The 13,368-nt window shown below is 36.7% G+C and overlaps 1 long non-coding RNA gene across 1 annotated transcript in view; it reads left to right on the top strand.

Moving 5' to 3' along the window:
• LOC137498542 (uncharacterized) overlaps positions 1-10,885 on the top strand; it is a 34,833-nt gene extending 23,948 nt beyond the window's left edge. The window contains exon 3 of the long non-coding RNA XR_011017823.1: positions 10,757-10,885. This is a non-coding gene — a long non-coding RNA (uncharacterized lncRNA). The remainder of the gene's footprint in view (positions 1-10,756) is intronic.
• The last annotated feature ends 2,483 nt before the right edge of the window (positions 10,886-13,368 follow it).

Below are 13,368 nucleotides of genomic sequence, written 5' to 3'. Positions count from 1 at the left end.
GAAGATCAATACTAGAACCTACCTTCAATATGATTCAGTTAATGGAAAAACATTACAGAAGAGATATGGTGATGCCATTTCTTGATTTAGAAAGGGCTTGTGATAGTCATCAAAGCAAAAGTATGGGAGGTAATGCAACAGAAAGATTTGGAAGAGAAATGATAGAATATGTGCTAGCAATGTACAAAAATTATTTCAGCAGTGTCCAGACACATGTGGGGAGAACAGAGTAGTTTCAGAATAAAACTGGACTATGGCAAGGAAGTGTGCTGTCACTACTGTGATTCATAATGGTTATGGACAAAGTTGTGAAGGAGACAAAGGTAAAATTTGGGGACAGATAACTGAAGGTAATGCTGTTAGCAGATGCTATTGTGGTGTGGGGAACAAACATAGAAGTAGTTGAGTGGAACTCAATATATTGAGCGAGATTTTTGAAAATTATGGTATGAAAATCAGCATAGAAAAGGGTAAGAAAATGGTGCTAACTAGAGGAGAAAAGAGAAAAAAAATTATAAATATTAGGGGATTAAACCTTGAAATTGTGGAGAGCTTCACGTTCTTGGGGAAGCAAACAGGTGCAGAATGCAAAGCTGGATATGGAGATCAGTAAAAAAGGAGTCAACAGGGAAATGCATTCTACGAGAGTGTGAGAAACCTGGTTTAGAGGAAGGAAGTACCAGTGAAGTGGACACTGATGAAAAGACAGGAGAATGAAGTTCAAGCCAACGAAATTAAAATATTTAAGAAGTATGATAGGAAAGACAAGAAAGGGCAAAGAAATGAGGATGTCAGGAAGGAAATCAGAGTGGAAAGGCTTTATGACAGAATGGAGTAAAATAAAATAAGATGATTTGGACATGTTAAGAGGATGGAAGAAGGAAGGATAGTGAAGTAGATGATAGAGACTCAGATATAAGGAAGGAGGGCAAGAGAGAGACTTGGACTAATGTGGTTGAAAACAATCAAGAATATACACGTTAATCATACCAGCGACCTCCATACAGAAGCAGAAAAGTGCTTCAGAAAACTTGGCCTACTCCTGAACACTGAATATGAATCAGTCAACGTCTCACTCCGAGGACAACAACTCCGTGAGAAAGAACTTGATGCCTGGTGTGTGCCTTGCCACAAGAGGTGTTATACAAGGAATACTCACCAGCCAACCAGTGGGTAAGAAAACCTGAAGGTCTAACCAGCAGCACCTGGAGAAATGCTATCAAACTGAGAGCAAATGTAGTTTCAGTTAGTTCATGCATTACCTGGCAGGTCCCAAGATAATAACCACTGTTGTCTATGATTGCTGACACCCTGAGAGGTAAGCAGTACACAGTCTATGAGGAGGTACAGGGATTGTCTCAGGCTGGGTCAAGCCACTGGATTGATATGATAGCCACACTACTGGGCTCAAGTAATGGGTATATAATAGACCCCACAATTAGAACCGAGGCATCATCTACTCAACCACATGATATACACAAGGAGAAATCTATATATACAGGATGTCCGAGAAGTCCCCGTACCCCTAGTTTCATATTATTATTTTGTTATATTATGGCATGGACAATTGAGTTTGTATGATTGGGGGATTCAGTAGTTGTTTTATTGGTATTGGTATCCCTGCTGCTAGCGTTGTTGTCAGTCTCATTTCAGTTGTTAAGTCATGGTGGATGTGAGCGGACACAGCTACACTGTTGAGGGGCGATTAGTGGCGTGTGTGTGGGTGCACGAATGAGCACATACGGAGCAAACAATGACAGTGATAATGAGTGCATTTAGAGATCGCTTTGGCAAACCCCCACCTCGTAAAGCTACTCTGCTTGATTGGGAGAAACGTGCGTTTGGTTCAGGCAGTGTCAAAGACAGGCCGCGCAGTGGATGTAAGAAGACGTGGGAAGAAACTTGTGCCGCCGTCATTCAATCAATTGAGCAGTCTCTATTGAAATCCATTCGCAAAAGAGCAGCTGAACTTCAAGTACTGTGGTCAACAATGCATGACCACATTAAAAGAAATTTGAAAATGAAAGGATTTAGGCCGATGCATGTGAATGAATGATCTGACAATGACATGGAGCAACGAGTTGCAGCCTGCCGTGCTTTGTTGGCACAATTCCCAACTGTCGTGTCTCGCTCAAGAGTGTTATTTTCTGATGAATGTGCGATATATCACAGTTCACATAGGAGGAATGTGGTTTTCTGGTCTAAGGAAAATCCTCATTATGTGCAAGAGTTGGAAAGGAACCCCCCTCATGTTACGATATGGGCCGGGATATCATCACGTCACTTGTGCGGACCGTATTTTTTTTTATGGGTATGTGAATGGAAAATCTTACTTGCATATGTTACAATCTCTGTGTAAGGCATGATGGTGCACATACAGATTCCCTGGATTCATAGTTTTTATATGTAAGTACTCCACTATAATATGAAATGTATGAAACTAGGGGTATGGGGACTTCTCGGACATCCTGTATAAAAGAACATGTCCTGACTGACTGATTGATTCATCATCGCAGAGCCAAAACTACTGTACATAAAGAAATGAAATTTTGAGGATACATTTATATTACAATGTAGATGCTCGCTAAGGGAGGATTTTTGGATATTCCTTCACTAAGGGGGTGAATTTTAAAAATGAGTGTATATATATCTCAAAACTTCAAAAGTTTACAGATGTAAAAATTGGTATTTAGAATCTCCTTTAAAAATAAAGAAACACGTATTTTTTGTTTTTGGAAAATCCCACTAGGAGGGGTGAAAAAGGGTGAAAAAGGGGTTGGATGCCTTTAATGAGGATATATCTCAGAAACTGAAGACATTACAGACCTGAAAATTGGTATTTGGAATCTCCTTTAAAAATAAAGAAACACGTATTTTTTTGTTTTTGGAAAATCTAATTAATGGGGGTTAAACAGGAGTGACAAATGGGGTGAATTTTTAGAAAGACAATATCTACTGTATATCTCAGAAACATAAAATGTTACAAACTTAAAAATTGGTATATGGAATCTACTGTAACAGTAAAGAAACACAGGTGATTTGTTTTCGGAAACTGCACTTAAGGGGAACTAAAAAGGGGGTGAAATTTTAAAATGAGCATGTCTACAGTATATCTCAAAAACTTCACATGTTACAGAAGTGAAAAATGGTATTTTTTATCTCTATTAAAAATAAAGAAACATGCTTTTTTGTTTTGGAAAAACTACTTGGGTGGGGAGTAAAAATGACTGAAAATGGGGTTGAATTCTTTTTATTAGGATACTGATATCTCAAACACTGAAGATGTTACTGGTGTGAAATTTGGTATTTGGAATCTCCTTTAAAAATAAAGAAATGCATATTTTTTGTTTTCGTAAATCCACTTTGGGGGGCGGAGGGGGTGAATTGAAAATTAGTTGAATTATTTGTATGAAGATACTATTATCTCAAAAACGAAAGATGCTGCAGATGTGAAAATTGGTATTTGGAATCTGCTTTAAAAGTAAAGGAACATGTATTCCTTTGATTTCGGAAAATCCAATGAAGGAGGGGGGGGGGGGGGTGAAAGAATTGAAAAATTAATTGAATTAATTGTATGAGGATACTTACATCTAATAAAAACAAAAGTTATCACAGACTTGAAAATTGGTATTTGGATCTCCTTTAAAAAAAATATAATCTATATATATAAAATAAGAGTTTTGTCTGTACTTTACTCAGAATTTGAAATGAATGGTATTTCTGTATCGGTCATGTCCACATTAACAAGAAAATGCATGTTTTACTTTTCCGTAATGTCTGTCTGTCTGTCTGTATGTATGTACACGCATCACGAGAAAACGGCTGAAGAGAATTTTATGAAAATCGGAATGTAAAGTCGGGTGATGAACCACTACAATCTAGGCTATAAATTATTTTAATCACGCTGAGTGAAATGGTAGTTTAGGGGAAGGCCTGAAATTTAATTCTCAAATATTTATGTTATTAGTGGTCGTGTCTTAATGAAAATCGCTAGATAAAGATGGAAAATAAGTCGCTACAATATAGGCTATACACGCTGATAAAAATGGTAGTTTAGGGGAAGGCCTAAAATTTAATTGTCAAATATTTATTTTATTAGTGGTCGTATCTTCACGAAAATTGGTATGCAAAGTCAGGAAATAGGTCACTATAATCTAGGCTATAAATTATTTTAATCACGCTGAGTGAAATTGTAGTTTAGGGGAAGGCCTGAAACGTAATCTATATATGAAATAAGTGTTTTGCCTGTACATTGCTCAGAATTTGAAATGAATGGTATTTCTGTATCTGTCATGTCCACAGTAACAAGGAAATGCATTTTTTACTTTTCTGTAATTTCTGTCTGTCTGTATGTATGTATGATTGTACAGGCATCAATAGAAAACGGCTGAAGAGAATTTAATGAAAATCGGTATGTAATGTCGGGTGATGAACCACTACAAGCTCGGCTATACATTATTTTATTCACGCTGAGTGAAATGGTAGTTTAGGGGAAGGCCTGAAATGTAATTCTCAAGTAAGTGATTTATGTTATTAGTGGTCGTATCGATAAATCTATATATATAAAATAAGAGTTTTGTCTGTACATTACTGAGAATTTGAAAAGAATGGTATTTCTGTAATACCAATATAATGGTCCGTTATTGGACATTATAAATTTTCCAGCTAACTCATTCTTGGTTGCCTGCGTTTCGCCCTCGTGTGCTAAGTTTGGCTCGTCAGTTGGGACTTAGCACACCACCCAAGACGCAAGGCTAGTGCATACCGTGGAGGCCACTGCATAGGCTACTTGAAGCCACCAGCAGTGCCAATGCACTATGAGAGCTATGTCTCATTTTCAAAAATTGATGCCTGCCTGGCCATCAAATGATGTAGATATTGATTCCCATAGGGAACCTAAAATATTTGTCCAAGTCGGAAGAAAACTAAATGTGAAGGCCTACAATATCAAAAGCGCAACATTGATCAACAATAACATTACATTGACCATTGTTTGTTGTGATGTTCTTTGTCTCTTATGCTGCGATTTAACTCCGATAGATGGGATTCCTGCTGCGTACCGAGTATAACAGCCTGACTGAATGGCAAGAAATAGCTGGTGAGTTAGATAACTTTCTTCTTTAGCATGCCATTCCTCTGGTTCATACATTTTCTGATACTGCTGGTACGTAACACACTGGTTTATCATAGTATTCCAGCTATTCGATCCCTACTCTGACGCGCTGTTTTGAATGAGCAGTGTGCACATTTAAGGCAGAGGCTCACATAGTAGTAGTGTAGTAGTAGTAGTAGTAGTAGTAGTAGTAGTAGTAGTAGTAGTACCTGGTCTAGAATTACAATTTAGGCCTATTCCAAATTATAGCACCACAGTTCACTATATAACTCAAAATTCAACCCTGAAAAGAGTGTTGGCCTCCGGATCCCAAGATAGCGGGTTCAAACCCGGCAGAGGTAGTCAGATTTTTGAAGGGCGGAAAAAAGTCCATTCGATACTGCATGTCGTACGATGTCGGCATGTAAAAGGTCTCTGGTGATACATTTGGTATTTACCCGACAAAATTCATTAAAATCTCAGCCATAGATGACCAAAAGAGATCCGGTTTACTCTGTCTGCCATCTAGTGGGCCTAGAGTAAAACAGAACGTCGAAATTGACGAGCAGACAGCCAGATGGCGTCAAATCGAAATGTCTGCACACGGTAGCTGAGGCCATACAATTATTATTATTATTATTATTATTATTATTATTATTATTTTATTAAGAAAAGCTTCTTCCTCTTCACTGTTATTAAATTCTACATTCATTTTGTTCCAAATTATCAGTGAAAAGTGAGTTTTCCCTCTGGCTTGGAGGAAAAATTTACCTCCATGTCAGATGGATTTTTCCGCCACCAGTGTAGTGAACTGAGATTTTCTGACTCATCGCATACTCCTAGAAAACAGATTAGTAAAAGGGCATAGTTTTTTCCATGGGACTCTCTATTATTCGACACCCCCTCCCCCCACCGAAAAAGACGAAGAGTGTTCACGGATCATGGCTGTCTGCGGCTTGGTCGTTCCAGCTCTGGAACTTTGGACTTAGATCGTTACAAATGTGTGGTTTTTCATTTGATCGAGTATTTCTTATGGAAGCATTGCTTTTAATTGCACTTTTCTTACTGATGTAATTGTAATGACCTATGTTCATTTCAGTTGGGAAAACCACTAACACAGTGTTTCTGAGGATGTAAAAAGGCAGGTGGAGAGTGAGTGTCTGCCATTATAATGAAAATTCCACAACCTGTTTGTGACTGATGGTAGACAAGCGGGCCTACCATTACAATGAAAATTCTCTAACCCAGTCTTCATATGAGAAAAAACGTTTGGTGACTTCCCCGTCACGTTTCTAGGGTAACGTTAAGAGCTATGGAATTTAATACATTGTTGCTCACAATGTGTACACTACCTAACCTAGAATTTGCTATACAATATAGAATTCTGTTGCAAAGCACAGGCACATCAGCTAGTTAATTATATTATTGTAAAAAAAAAAAAAGTCCATCGGCAGTGCAGTGATACTCTTGTTCATTCACACTCGCAGTCAGTCCATCTCAACTTCGAATCCCTATAACATCTGGCAGAGAACTCTCACCCAGTTCAATACATAGTGGCCATTCAAATGAAATCAGAACTAAAAATTCTTAAAGATATTGTTGCTGAATACATTTATTCATAGCACATTTAAATAACTAGATATCCATTATTATTATTAAGTAAATATGACAGAAGACATTCCCCTCTTCTGAAGATATATAGATACCTAGGAATTAATACTCAGAGTTAGTTAGTAGTCCAGTCCTCTTTAATGCACTTAGCGATAGTGTACCGTGGATTTGCTAACAACCATTGATAAAGACGCCACTTGAAAATGTTCAATGGGAGCTGACAGAATTCCTAACCTAACTTATTATATAGGATTATACTTAACACCATATGATATTTTTGAGTTTTCTTTAACCTACACCATGGCATATTGAGATAATGAAGATGAAGATAAGATGAAGCCAGGAGAAACCTCAGACACTGTGATTAAATACTTAAGTGAAGTGATGATCTCACAAGTAAGGTTTTTTTCTGTGGTGGTAACACAAACAACAATTTAGGTAGAGTTGAAAGAGGAGGACAAATCAATACATTCAGAAAATTAAACACATTTTTAGAGAAAGAGAGAGAATTGCTAGACATGGGATGTGGTGGACCTATTATTAACAATTCAATACCGTCAAAGCACACTGAGCTTTCTGCTGTACGGTCCATATTATATTGGCCTGACTACACAGCACACGTACAGACACACTATTCATAGTGAGGGTTACATCACCCAGCCAAGGTCGAGCAGTGACTACTAAAAGCAGTTTAAATAAATCTTCCTTCTTTTCTCTTCATTTCGAGACTACGATTGACCCAACATATCCGTCCAGATTGAAGCAACAATTTTTTAGATATGGCTATTCTTTTTTGATGACCCTGATCAAGTAAATAATAGACATTTATACAAGAAAATAGTACACATATAGGTGCTTTATATACATTTGCTAACCTACTTAGACCCCCCCCCCCTCATGATAAAAGCATAAATCACACAATGCATTTCATTACTACATCCATTACAATAATAAATAGAAGTGGTGACAATGAGCTGCCCTGCTGCACTCCTCTCTTTGTTTCAAACCAGTCCGACAAACCACATCCTACTTGAATACAGCTTCTGTTCCCACTATACAACATTTTCACTTTGTCTATGAGGCTGTCTCGCACTTGAAGTTCTTTCATGCATTGCCAAATTCTTTCCCTTGGTACACTATCGTATGCTTTCTCAATGTCCAAAAATATTAGAAATAAAGGCTTGTTCTTCTCCCAGTATTTTTCCATTAGCATCCTAATTGCAAATATAAGGTCTGTAGTTGACCTTCCTGGTCTGAAACCATACTGCTCTTCTTCCAAAATTGGTTCAACAATATCTCTGATTCTGGTCTCTATTATTATTTCCAATATTTTCAGGACATGAGACAGTAGTGTGATACCACGGTAATTAGTACATTTTCGTCGGCTTCCTTTCTTGAACAAAGGTACAATGATGCCCATCTTCCAGTCCTCAGGAATAGTATTTTCCTCCCATATCTTGTTGAGCAGTCTATAGAGCCATTGGATTCCTGGAACTCCCGCTGCTTTCAGCATATCTGCACTTAGTTCATCTATGCCCACTGCCTTTCCTTTCTTCATGCTCTTGAGCGCATTTTCAACCTCAAGCCATGTAATTGGTGGTTCAGTTGTGGTTCCTCGACTTGGCTCTCCTCTATCCGTTGTTATGTTTTCTGTATCTCCATTCAGCAGCTTTTCGAAATAGATCTTGAGTTCTTGTTTAATTTCTCCCTCTTCTTGTGCCAGAGTTCCATCATCACGTTCTATTGCTTTTATGGTCTCTTGATCCCTTCGCTTGATTTTCACTACTCTGTATAGCAATTTCATATTTCCTCTACTGCCCTCTTCCAGTTTGTCTGCAAACTCATTCCATTTCTTCTCTTTTTCTTCCCTTACAGTGTTCTTTACAACAAGTTTCTTGTTCCTGTATACTCCTTGAAGTCTTTGTATTTCTTGTTCTTTTCGTTCTTGTCCCTGTTTTTGTTTTTCCTTGTCCAGTGCCTTCTTTATTTGGTTTCTTTCTTTCACCACTGTTTTCACTCTATCATTCCACCATGGTGTCTCCTTTTTTCTTTTGATAGAACTTGTAACTCCACATAGGTTTTTGGCTTCTCCCACAAAGGTGTCTTTGAAGGCCTTCCATTCTTCATTAACGCTGGTTACTTCACACTTCGGCAAACTCTATTGAATCCTTAGTTTGTATTCTTCCTTTATTTGGGCTTCTTGCAACTTCCAAGTTTTAACCCTTGGTTTTTTCATAATAAGTTTCTGCGTTTCATTTGCCTTATGTTTGAAGTCTACTACCAACAATCTGTGGTCACTGTCCATGCTTTCACTAGGGATGACCTTTACATCTGTGATGTACCTGCCACCATCTTTATTTGTGATTACGTAGTCAATCAATGTTCTATACTGGCCATCCCAACTGTACCTTGTTATTCTGTGACTGTCTCTTTTTTTGAAGAAAAACCCTCACATATACACTCATCTTGTTCATTAATGATTCCTGGAATTTGTTTCTACCTTAAAGTACCTCTAAATATCCTTCCATTTTTTTGCTAAAATTCATGACTGCCATTTATACTTGCCGTCATGTTATCCTTAGCTGATGTTTCACTAAGTAAGAACTCTAAAAGCCATTATGATGAACAAGTTTAATTTCCAGCAAACTTGTTATGATTTCTTGATTATTTTGAAGTGTTCCCCCATTTATTATTAGCATCATCTGAGAAGTATAATAAAATGTGACATAATTTTGTTCTCTGTTAAGAGTCTGAATAAATTATGCAATAAAATGATACACTATATCAACAATTGTATTTTAATTTCATACCTATTGTGTACTCCAAAACATATTTCAGGGATATAGGTAAGTGCCCTCCAGTGGCCAAAAAAAATTTGGTCAGCCTATGCCTCACATTGTTATAATAAGCCAAGTTAAGAAACTTTGATGACTATACCACACATTATATCCTATCTGAAATGGTATGGTCCTACTGCAGATGTTATATAGTTTTTCTGTATACTGTTTATATAATTTAAATGTGCAAGAATTAATGGAAAATATACGAGGTGAATTCACAGAAATGTTACTTAAAGTGTAATGCTAAATTCATATAAGCTTGTTCTTTAAAACCTCTCAATCAGAAACAGGTTGGAAACCCTCTCCACAGCTGTGTGAGGGAGAGATAATCTTGGTCAGGATATAGGTTAATAACGAGATCTGGAAAGTAAGGGTTATCCTTGAGAAGTTCAATTGACTACATGACTGAGTCAAAATAGATGAAAAATACGTTCTGAAATAGCACATTGATCAGTTGAAAAGACCAGAGGTGTCAGGTGCCTTTCAGTATCTCTGATCCTGCTAGGAATTAGTCTACTAATTATCCTCAGACTATCCACTGTTACAGAATGGATTTAAAATCTATTTTGTTGATACACAGTCATTTACTCAATATCATATTACATGGCCTGACATTGGAAACAAAAAAACATTTAGCTAGCCTCTCCACAAAAGGTGCAATGTCGTATGGTATGACGACTCTGATTTGAAGACTACAGATCTCAACCTCATTATTTGACACATCACTACACATAATAAGTGAAATATTTGTGAAGTATGGATTGATATTAACATTACCCTTAATAGACTCTTGCAGAGAGTCAACAGCTTACCAAAGAAGGACCAGTCACATCTATACTGTAGCAGAGCCTTAAAACAAACAGCTAATGAACTAGGTTTCTGGTAACTTTCTTCGGTTTCCATATTTACTGATGTGGAGATGCAGTTACTATATGAAAATATTTTATTCTGTGTGTGTGTATATATATACAATTTTTTTTATAGTGAGTACTTTTTAAAAGTGACAACAGGAGATGAAATTTAGAGTTAAGTCTAAGAAGAAATATGTTAACATTGTAGTGATTTATGTTATGTTTCAGTTATTCCATGATAAACTATCTCTTGTGTGTTACAAATAGCCTGATAGGTATAATGGCTACTTGTGAAGCTATTGTTTATGAATATCCTGAAAAAATGATTTAAGTAATTTCCTATTTTCTGGTTGTATGTTTAGAAATCGACTTATTCAGGAAGAAAAGCAGGGTATTAAGACTGATTGTGAGACAGCTGAAGAAACGAAACGTCATGATGCTGAAGAGCATGAATCACGTTTGTCACAGTTGCAAACCACGTTTGAATTCACATATCACTACGAATCAAGCATGTTTGAGATAAAATTAGAGAATCGAATTCAAGAAGAGGTAATACATCATATATTATTATTATATTTGCCTTTATTAATTTAATAGTGGGGACATCAACCAATACACATGAGAATTGATAGACTCATTACTAGTATAATTAGCTACAAGTTCTGCAATTTTCAGATTTCTACCTCAAAATTTTGAGTTTATATTGAAATTACAAATTTCAATATTTGAATACCAATTTATGTACCTTTTTTCAAGAAACCTTCAAATCAAATTTTCTGAAAACTGAAATTTAATCTCTCCAATAGTGTTTAAAGAAATAGGCGCAATGATATTTTTCTTGGTATATTATCAGCATTTTAAAAATATTTTAAAAATTTGCATTTAAAAAGTTAGTAAAAAATGTTCAACAAATGCCTTTTAAAAATATTATTTTGTCAAATATACCATTTCCGTTATGGTAAAAATATGTGTTCTTATTAGTTTATTAAGTGTAAAAATTTCATTCAGCTACCTTTCATAGCTGCCTTTGCTGGCGAGATGTAGTGTTTACAGTGCACTATGTCTTCTGGTATGGGCTATATCAAATTTGTTACTTTCATTGACCTGTCTCAGTCTCATCCTTGGCTTTGACAATATGAAAGTAACTGAGGTATGAGTGATGATAGTAATACCATTGCTTATACAGCCAGTCCCTGTTATGAATGGTGTGAAGATATCACTCATAGGGTCGGTTGGTGCATGCATTTCAGTGGGCTTGGCAGACTGATATGTAATAACAGCGGCTGGCTCGGTGAGGAAAGCAACGGGAAACTACCTCACTCATTTCCCTAGTACGCCTCTTCAGTGACGCTTAGGCTATTTATGACAGCTGTTGGCGGAGCTGTAGAGGATCAAACCAGCCTTCGGGCTGAATACCCAACATACATACATACATACCTTTCATAATCTCGAGAAAAATAAGAGGAACATTTGTTACAAAAAATGGATATACCGGAAATCATCAATGAAAGTTTGCCATTCACAAAACTCTATTTATTGAGCTAAAATATTCCAGGACAGTAGTCTTTGTCTTCCTCATCTTCTGCACTTCTCTTTTCACCCCTTGTCTGTTGCCTTCCTTGTTTCATTCCAGCCAGAACTTCAGTTTCGGCTGCAGCAACACCTTTTTGGTTGATAGTTCTGAGGATGCAGCATGTGCACACTCCAGTCTTGAAGCCCATATTTAGGATAGTATTAATTCTGCCTTCATTTCCAGCATTATAGACAAGAACAGCATTATTTGTGGTAATATTGACAGTGGTGATGGAGCAAAAGGTGATTTTAGGACATATCATTGACTTTAGGGATTCATTGGGATTTTGTGTTTTTCCACGGAGATAACAGCCCAGAAGGTCGGGATTTCAAAAGGGCTCGATAGACCGGCTTTATTGCTGGTTCAGGTAGACTGTGTGACTGGATATCAATTAGGAAAAACTTAAAACGGTCCACCTTTTCAATACAAAAATGTTATATTTTATTTATAACATGTATTTGCACTTGGAACTAGTTTCGACGCTGTGTTTGCGTCATCATCAGCCAAAATGTGGGAAATAGGCAAGATGTAGGCATTTATATTACACTTTCGCACTGCAAGATATGTGGTTAAGGTTATTTTTAATATGTATAACTTTTGTTTTCTCAACGATTCATTTGTTTCTATATTCGTCCCTGTTTTTATCTCCTTATAAGATGTGTATTGTTTAATGTAACGCCTTGTGTAATATAAATGCCTACATCTTGCCTATTTCCCACATTTTGGCTGATGATGACGCAAACACAGCGTCGAAACTAGTTCCAAGTGCAAATACATGTTATAAATAAATATAACATTTTTGTATTGAAAAGGTGGACCGTTTTAAGTTTTTCCTAACATCCTTTCTCAGTTCAATACGGACAAAATGAAATTCCTATGTTTAAATGGATATCAATTAACGTAAATCCACTATCTTCCTCTAGTTCATCACTGTAGAGTAGATTTAGACGCACTTGTAGGTGTGGAGATACTGGCTACAACATTATTTACATCATTTTTGCCAGGTTCACATTTCGTCTCCGAACATTATTGATCAGAGATTTATTGTGTTCCCCAAAACTGTTGCCATGAACACCGCTCAGAAAAACAATCAGCAATACATAGCAAGTCACATGGCAACCACAGAGATATCAACTAAAGCAATAATCACTCCAATTTCACAGCCTTCAAAATCATAAACACAGTTGTTGTGAACTTTGTCGGTCTTGTGTAGTTATACTACACCTCCTAGTACAGAATTCTGCCAATATGCAAGAATAAGTAGCAATAAATAAAAGAAGACTTGAACTGGTACGACTTCATGTCGTGTAAAGTGGGCATGGCCTATGTGCTTCATCAAAAACTTTTAAGTTATTTAATAGACTTAGAGATTTAATTTGCATCCAAACTTTGGGAATATAA

This window comes from Anabrus simplex, chromosome 1 (genome assembly GCF_040414725.1).
Source record: "Anabrus simplex isolate iqAnaSimp1 chromosome 1, ASM4041472v1, whole genome shotgun sequence".
Taxonomy (NCBI): Eukaryota; Metazoa; Arthropoda; class Insecta; order Orthoptera; family Tettigoniidae; genus Anabrus; species Anabrus simplex.
This window is presented reverse-complemented; position numbering and strand designations above follow the sequence as displayed.